Source organism: Acinonyx jubatus, chromosome A1 (genome assembly GCF_027475565.1).
Source record: "Acinonyx jubatus isolate Ajub_Pintada_27869175 chromosome A1, VMU_Ajub_asm_v1.0, whole genome shotgun sequence".
Classification (NCBI taxonomy): domain Eukaryota; kingdom Metazoa; phylum Chordata; class Mammalia; order Carnivora; family Felidae; genus Acinonyx; species Acinonyx jubatus.
This window is the reverse complement of record NC_069380.1, coordinates 81,356,947-81,365,745: the sequence shown is the minus strand read 5'-3', so window position 1 is coordinate 81,365,745 and position 8,799 is coordinate 81,356,947. Positions and strand designations below refer to the sequence as shown.

Genomic DNA, 8,799 nt, shown 5'->3' with positions numbered 1-8,799 from the left:
CACGGTGCGTGTAATTTTATAACCTAATTTAACTTTTTCAAAGTGTTTATCTATTTTTGAGAGAGAGAGCACAAGTGAGAGGGAGAGAACCCCAGGCAGGCTCTGCGCTGTCAGTGCCCGGCCTGTTGTGGGGCTCGACCCCCTAAGCAAACCGCGAAATCACGACCTGAGCCAAAATCAAGAGTCATTTCACTGACTGAGCCACCATGTGCCCTACATAATTTCATTTCTTAAAAATGTTGATTTATCTTTGAGAGAGAGAGAGAACGTGAGTAGGGGAGGAGCAGAGAGAGAGGGAGACAGAGGATCTGAAGTGGGCTCTGAGCTGTCAGCACAGAGCCTGATGAGGGGCTTGAACTCATGAACTGGGAGATCATGACCCGAGCTGAAGTCAGATGCTTAAACGTCTGGGCCCCCCAGATGCCCCATAATTTCATTTTTAATAATGATTCTGTTCAACAACCAGCTGGCAAAACTCTTGAAAATTTAACGGTTGGATCTTGTGAACTGGTATCTGTAGCACACCAGTAGCTACAGGATCCTGAAATCAATTAAAAATCAAATAAACAAGATTAGTTTCACTGAATCTGGAATAGAATGTAAAATTGTAGAAGACATTATGTCTGGTCACAATAGGTATTGTCACATAAAGTTTGTGTGAGTACATCAGGTCTTGACCTAATATGTATTTACTTACTTTTAATAAGAAGTTTGGCATTTCTGGAATTGGGACCTCTGGCTGCCTTGCCATCAATGTTGGTCTGAGAGTGACTCCCAGGAGGGCCACCCCATCCATCAGTGTAAGAGAGGGACTGGGGCGGTTGAGCTTCTGAATGTCGGCCTGTCCCTCCACGGCAGGCGGGGCAAACGAGCCTCTGAGAGATGAAGGAAATTCTGGAAAAGGAAGGGATCCAGCAGGAACCATGTTTGTCTTCAGATGGGCATCGGGTCTCCTGAGGTCACGCCAGAAGGCAGCGTCTGCAAGCGAGGATTGTCCCCTCTTGACAAGGAGGGCACAGTTTCCTCAGGTGCAGGTGGTAAACATGAGGTCACACCCTTCCTGTGGGTAGCCCGAGATCAGCCTCCCCGCAGGAGAGGATGTAAGCCCAGGTGGGGCTGTAGCAGGAGCCTTAGGGGACGGTCGACACGTTGGTATCTACTGCCATATTGTCTTTCCTCAGTTTTTTTTTTTTTTTTTTAATTTTGAGATACCTGTAGATTCACATGCATTGTAGACAACAAGGCAAAGATCCTCTGTACTCTTCACCACCAGTCCAGCGGTGACACCTTCCAGGATGGCAGTGACTGCATATAAGGCCCCAGCCAGAAGACTGCATGGTCCCATGCACCTGCTGTGCACAGAGGGCACGCTGTACATGCACTCGTGTGCGTGCAGATCTGTGCGATTCCAGCACATGTGCAGATTCCCGTGGCCACCAAGGCTGACAAGACACAGACCCTTTCTGTCCCACAGGGTCCCTCCTCCCGTTGTCTGTTCTCCATCTCTGCAGCTTGTCCCTGAACAGTGCTGTAAGTGGAATTGTAGGGTGTGTGTGACAGGCTCTCCTCGCAGCCTTGAGGTCCACCCAGGTTGTCATTTGTATCAGCAGTTTGTCCCTTTTTGTTGCTGAGTTGAGCTTGTTCAGCATCCTCCCTGTCGGGGGACAGGTTGGGAGGTTGTTTCTGGGTTCTGCCTATCACACATAGGCTTTGTGTGCATGCCTTTGGAAGGAGGTTTTCTTTCTGCAGAGGAACGTGAGCTCACCATCACCTCTGGTCGCCAGAAGCCACCCTCTACACTGGCCTCAAGCACACCCCAGAGGAGGGCAGAGGGCTCTTGCTCTGTGCTCAGAAGGGGGTGGGGGCCTAGAGGGGCAGCTGACATCCTGCTGAGGAAACCCGCAGGGACCCATATCCTGAGACCCCAGAACGAAAGCTGAGTTGTGCTTCTCACCGGCTCCTGCCGTGGTTGGGGGGCAGCTGGCGTCTACCAGGTGCTCAGGGGGTTTGCAGCATCAGCAGGGCAGGGAGGAAAGAGCCCCACCCTTGCCCGCAGGGAGGGACGATGAAAAAGCCACCAGGAACTGGCGGTGTCTGGCTTGACTGTGGTCCCATCCCCCCCATGCCACTGGTGGTCCCAGAGCCCTGTGCACTGGTGCTGTTATGCCCACTTTACAAACACACTTGGAGATCATCGTGGGGAATGGTTATGTTCACATCGCATTATCTGGCAGGAATAGAAACTCAGTGGCCTGTCACAGTCCATAGATGTGGAGAAGCAGTGTTAGTCCCTCACATTGTGCCCAAAGGTAAACGAAATGTCCCCATGCCCACAGAGACCGCGTCTGTTCCCGAGCCCCCGGCTTCGTCTTTCTTCCTCTCTGTGGTCGCTGGCCTCCCATGACATGCGCTCTCGCAGATCTCCTTCTCAGCAGTTGCGACCATCCATTCCCTTTGGTGCCTTGGAGGCATGAGGGCAGTGCCTGGGGCGGGGCCGTCCCGAGGGGGCTCTTCGGTTCCCAGACGCCCCACCACAGCTTCAAAGGTAGTTTTCCGAGTTTTCTGTGCAGTGCTGCTGTTGTGTCTACACCTCAGAGACTGTGCCTACTTCTAGGATTTTCTCCTCTGTTTCTCTTTTTTTCCATTTTGTTCCAAACTGAACTAAGTGCAGCCGGAGGGAAAGCTGTCAGTGGTAGTCACTACATAGGAAGTTCAGGGGGCCCTGAGGTTAGGGGTGTGTGTTGTTTTCTGGTGTTCCCGCAGGGCCTGGCAGGTTCTGGACATGTGCTAGGTGCTCAATAAAGGTTTGCTAAATAAATGAACTGCTAAACACAAGAGATGTGCATTTAAACAAGTTATATGCATATAAATACTAATAAAACCTTGAAGGAAATAAAGAGAAATAAAAACACTTGTGTTGTAATGATGGGCACACACATACATTTTTACCCTTTGAAAGTTTTTACTGTTATGTTGGGTCTAACGTTTTACAGAAGGAACAGGTCTTCCTGGCCGCTGATGAATCAATTTGCCGGGTTGTAACGGTGTTGAGGAACAGGGTAGGACTTGCTGGTGCACTTGTGTTTGGCCTCTGTGTCTGGATCCCTGCAGGAAGCACCTGTGGGGCAGACAGAGGGTTTTCTAGAGTTCTGGGCTCTCTCTCCTGTGGAGCTTGCGCTGTGATTCTGTTGAATACTGAGAGTCACGATGGTCTTAACAGCACATGCCCATCTCAAATGGTGTGAATTAGGGGCCCTCCTCCTTTTAACTTTTTCTGGGGTAATTTGATGGAGATTTTAAAAGGAAAAAAATACATATATTCCTGCCATAGCTAATGAGACAAGATTTGGAGTCTAATTAGTTGCTGATTTCAGGGGGTGTCTTCAAAAAGTACTTTGATATTTGACTAATTCGGGTCAAAAATAGCAAATTAAACTTTATTATGATAAAAAGTTATTTTGAGCAAATATTTTCATAATAAGCAATCAAGACATTACACAAATCTATTTAATGGGTAAATCCACTGGACATCTGGGGTTGTATTTTATTATTAACTCAAATTCACAGATGATTGAATTGATATTGATTACTATTGCATTGGTATTAATAAAATAGCATACCATGTAAACTTTATTTTTTAAGTTGTTATTTAGATTTTAGTTAACATACAGTGTAATACTATTTTCAGGTGTACAATATGGTGATTCAACACTTCTGTACATTACAACAGGTGTACCCCTTAACACCCATCACCTATCTCACCCATACCACACCCCGCCCCCACCACCACCTCCCCTCTGGTGACCTTCAGTTCATTCTCTAGAGTTAAGAGTCTGTTTCTTGGGGGTCCCTGGGGGCTCAGTCGGTTAAGCATCTGACTTCGGCTCAGGTCATGATCTCGTGGTTAATGGGTTTAAGCCCCGCATCGGATTCTGAGCTGACAGCTCAGAGCCTGGAGCTTGCTTTGGACTTCGTGTCTCCCTCTCTCTCTGCCCCTCCCGTGCTTATGCTCTGTCTCTGTCTCTTTCTTTCAAAAACAAATAAATGTTAAAAAAAAAAAAAAGAGTCTGTTTCTGGGTTTATCTCTCTCTCTCTTTTCCCTTCAATCATTTGTTTTGTTTCTTAAATTCCACATATGAGTGAAGTCATATGATATTTGTCTCTCTGAATGACTTATTTCACTTAGCATAATGCCCTCTAGCTCTATCCATGTCATTGCAAATGGCAAGATCTCATTCCTTTTTATGGCTGAGTAATATTCCATTGTGCGTGTAAATAGATAGATAGATAGATAGATAGATAGATAGATAGGTATGCTACATTTTCTTTCTCTATTCATCAGTCAGTGGACACTTGGGCTGTTTCTGTAATTTGGTTACTGTAGATTGCACTGCTATAAACATCCAGTGCATGTATCCCTTTGAATTAGTGTTTTTGCATTCTTTGGTCAAATACCCAGTAGTGCGACTATTGGATCACAGGGTAGTTCTAGTTTTAACTTTTTGAGGACGCTGCATACTGTTTTCCAGAGTGACTGCACCGGTTTGCATTCCCACCAGCTGTGTAGGAGGGATACCCTTTCTCTGCATCCTCACCAACATCTGGTGCTTCCTGTGCTGTGGATTTTACCATACACGCTTCATTAAGGTTTTTATTAGCAAGGGTAGGACAGGCTTGGGCTACCTGATTCCCAGATCTTACCGGCTTTACCTGAGGGAACTTTCACACTTGTCACTTTCACAGCCGTAGATCCCAGTGGCCCTCCAGTAGTGACTTAGGGATCCAGGCTGCCTCTGTTTATCTCTGAGTTTCAAAATTAGGCCTCTCATTTGCCACAGCAGGAGGAGAGCCTGAAAAATATCCCAGTGGGTTTTCCCAGCTCTCAGCCAGCTGTGACATGCCTTCCCTCCCCTCATCAGGCACACAGTTGCTTGTTGAGGCATGAGCAGGGTAGGCAGTGTGGCCCCTCATGTTGCCCGGAAAAGCTATGGCTATGCACCACCAAGGCCTCCGGTGTGGCCTCTTGGTCCACTTGCATCCGGAGCACGGGCCTCCTTTCTACCAGCAGCACATCTGGGCTTCGAGTGTCCACAAGGAACCTGAGTGTAGATGTGTCCCCGCATGCTTCTGTGCTCTGTGTGGCCCAAACAGCATCATCCAAAGGTGTGTGGTGTCATGTCTCATAGACACTTGGGCCACGAGGGAGCTGAGCTCCTTAACTCCCAAGAGCTGGATGAATCTTCTCAGAAAGCTATGAGTTAACATCATGTTCCTAAAGTTTTCGTGAGACAATAGGAGATTCCAGTACATTTATCCAACAAATACCAGTTGAGTTTTTACTCTGTGCCAGGTGCTGAAGTGAGCGTGTTGCAAAGGTTACTTAGTCATTTGAGATTGAAAGTATCCTTCCCCAAGGTGCTGAATGTCCCTTATGAAAACAATTCCTTACATTGCTTAGTTGGTTAAAATAGCCTTTTCTGGAAAACTAATACACTTCTGTGTATTAAATAATAGAACTTGTATAAAATGCCATATTTCCATATTTCTGTTTTCACCTTGAAAACCAGGAAACTGAGAGCAGAGCTGTGAACTCTTTGCAGTAGCTGTTTTCACTGTAGATGTTTGATACAATAGCTTCTTCCTTCATTACTTTTTTTGGACCCTTTAAAAATTATTCTAGGGGCGCCTGGGTGGCTCCGTCTGTTAAGTGTCTGACTTTGGCTCAGGTCATGATCTTGCAGTTCGTGGGTTCGAGCCCTGCATCGGGCTCTGTGCTGACAGCTCACAGCCTGGAGCCTGCTTCTGGTTCTGTGTCTTCCTCTCTCTCTGCCCCTCCCCTGCTTGTGCTCTGTCTCTCTCAAAAATAAATAAAAACCTTTAAAAATAATAAAAATTATTCTATTATATACTAGTCACTTATTTTATGCCACTTTGAAAGTCTATTGATCAGATATGATTAATAAATGATCTAATTATGCTGTCTTAGCAATTCATAAATACCTGTTGATAGACTGATACTTTTCAAGAAATATTTTTTTGCGGAGTGTCACAAAAGAGGGTCTATCAAAGAGGGAAAAATTTAACAGTGAATAATAAACAAAAGAGATTATAGATACTTTCAACAAAGTCTCATCTTTTCCTTTAATCCCCCAATATTTTCCTGTTTCTTATCATCATAAGCTCTAAGGGAACTGAGTTTAATTTGGAAAACTAGCGATCAATTCCTTTGTGCAGAACACAGTTTTGAGAAGACAGGGTACTTGCACAGTTCTGTGGATGCTGGGCTTTGTTAAGGAAGGGATCCTGGAAGTATGCTGTGCTGATCTCTGTGGTTTGTAGAGGGAAAGAGAGGCCCATAGTCGTGGACCTCTTGCCTCACTGATGTGGGGAGGCCCTGAATCTTCGCAAATTTACTTCCTGTCCTCTGAGCACGTGTGTCTTAGACCACACATGTCTTACCAAAGCCTCCAATGAACTGCCAACTTCTTGCTCATCTGGCCTAATTAAAATGATGTCATTAATATAGTGAGCCAATTAACATTCTGAATCCTGCCCAGATGGTCCAGGTCTCTTTGGACTGTTTTATAACAGAGGGCAGGGAAGCCTAGCAGTGGGGCAGGTTGTAAGTGTGCATTAGTCCATGCCACATGATGTAAATTGCTTCCGATTCTCTTTCTTCTTCAGGATGGAGAAGAGTGGACGTGTCAGCTCCATGGCCAGAGGCTGTGCTGACGTGGCCTGGCAGTGGCACCACCTTTGGTACAGTGGCTGCAATTGGGACTATTGCATGGTTGAGCTTGTGTGGTCCACTGTCACCCTCCTGAATCTGTCTGGAGTCATAGGTGGGACTGGTGAGTTACATGACTTTTCCGGTCTTTAAGGGGAGTCTTCATCCCAATCTTCCCTAGGATGTGTTATGGTTTTTATTTTCCATCCTGGCACCCCACTTGGCCCTCCCTGCTGGGGTGACTCTTAGCCCCAACACCAAGGAACCAATATGGGTTTTCTGACAGCTGTAACGTATGTCTATGCCAATTTTACCTTCAGTGCCAGAGAAAATAAATGGTCACTAGGTGGGTCCCTGGATCCAGTGGGCCTACTGTGAGCCTTCCCCGGGCCAGGCCTCTATTTACTTCCTGGACCTCACAAGTCCTATCCTAACAGGGGCATGATGACATCTTGGGTCACTGGGTATCATGTCGATTCAGACTCAAAGCCCAATTGCCCTTGAAATGTCTGGATAAATGGCCACAGCTGCCATTGGGGGAAGTCCTAAGGGAACCCTTATGCAGATGTGTGGCCAAGTCCTCTCCTCCGGTCAGGGGGTTCTGGAGATGAGAACTGGTTCACAGGTTTTATTGGGGCAAATTCCTTCAGCCTCCTCATCCCTATCTTTGATTTCCTTTGGTTGCAAGAATGGAGCAGTACCCCGCTGGCTGGCCAAGTGCCCTCCTGACACCGCATCTAGCTGACCACCTTGTAGCTCTTTGCAGTTCAGAGTGCACAGCCACCACTCCAGTCCTGCTGCTCAGTATAATACAGCAACTGGCTTGCTTCTAGTGGGTAGACATCACTGCTCGCCCTCCGTCACTGTGTGATCATGGTCACTGCTGTCAGGGAGCCCAGTGTCTCTGTAGCAGCATCTGGACTCCCCGACCAGTCCTAGAATGCCAGCTACCGCTCAGGGTCTCATCTGCACACTCCTTTCTGTAAATGGAGTGTCCTCTGGGCTTTCCAGGAAACCTAGCCCACAACTAGGTTTCCGGGTCTTAGGGAATGTGTTTACTCTCCTGTGCCACTTGTCTGAGCATTTTGATGCTTTTCTCCGCTGTCCGCCATGGTGTTTGGCATTTCCACTTAGTGTGGGGCACCACTTTGTATAAGCTTCCAAAGGCCATGCTAGTGACATGGGGTACTTGCTAAGGTGCCAAATCCTGTATCATGATGGAAGGATCCCATATCAATAAACTCTAACCTGATCTACGTTCTTGTCCTGCCTGCCAGAATCCAATATTCTCTGGATCCGGTTCTGTGGATTTTCTCAGTCCCTAGGCACATGTTTCCTAGGTCGTGAGGCTCCCTGGCAGATAGGACCTTCTTCGTCAGGCCTGACGCTTCTCCAGCTGGGTGATGGTGACATGGTGGAGGAGTGGAGCTGCAGGCTGATCACGGGGTGTACTACTCTCTCAGAGCTCTCTGAAATCATCTTCCACCACAGAGAGAGTACCGCTGTCTAACACGCAGAAATGGGACACGTCTTCAGGTCCAGTAGATTTAGGGACATCTAGGATTCAAGATTTCTGAGCGCATTAATCTGGATGATCCCCTCCCAAGCCTCAGGGTCTCCCTTCTTCCCGCCCCCCCCCCCCCACCCCCCGTGCCCCTGCAGGGTCCAACCCCATGCTCTGCCTGGCTCCCCCCCTAGTCCTGTGCCCACCCCCAGCCCGGCATCCTCTCATCCTGCGCCCCTCGCCCCACGCCCAGTCCTTTACCCCACGCCCCCGCCGGTTTCTCATCCCCCTCCCAGCTCCCCCCCTTCCTCTCCTCGCCCCGCCCGGTTCCCCCTCCATTCCGCGCCCCCCCTTCCCCCCACCGCCGCGGGGTCCCTTCCTATCCCTCCCAGAGACCGACCCCGCCCCTCTCCGAGCCTTGCCCAATGTGGAGGTGGGGCTGTTTTGCGGGCGGAGCTGTCTCGCTCCCGCCTCCTAGGCCTCAGCCAGTGGGCAGTTGGAGTCGCGCTGTGGGCGGAACCTTCACGCCCCGCCCCTCTGCGACCGCGGCCAATGGGGAGCTGGGCAG

General features: G+C 48.4%; 1 long non-coding RNA gene across 2 annotated transcripts; it reads right to left on the bottom strand.

Moving 5' to 3' along the window:
* Nucleotides 1-2,955: 2,955 nt before the first annotated feature.
* Nucleotides 2,956-8,751, bottom strand: LOC113601144 (uncharacterized). 2 transcript variants are annotated; one of them, XR_008296756.1, is made up of 3 exons: nucleotides 8,632-8,751; nucleotides 7,976-8,284; nucleotides 2,956-3,118 (listed from the first exon to the last, which is right to left on the bottom strand). It is a non-coding gene; the product is annotated as an uncharacterized LOC113601144 (long non-coding RNA). The 2 variants fall into 2 exon arrangements; XR_003422314.2 differs by having other exon boundaries at nucleotides 8,095-8,284.
* Nucleotides 8,752-8,799: the final 48 nt, after the last annotated feature.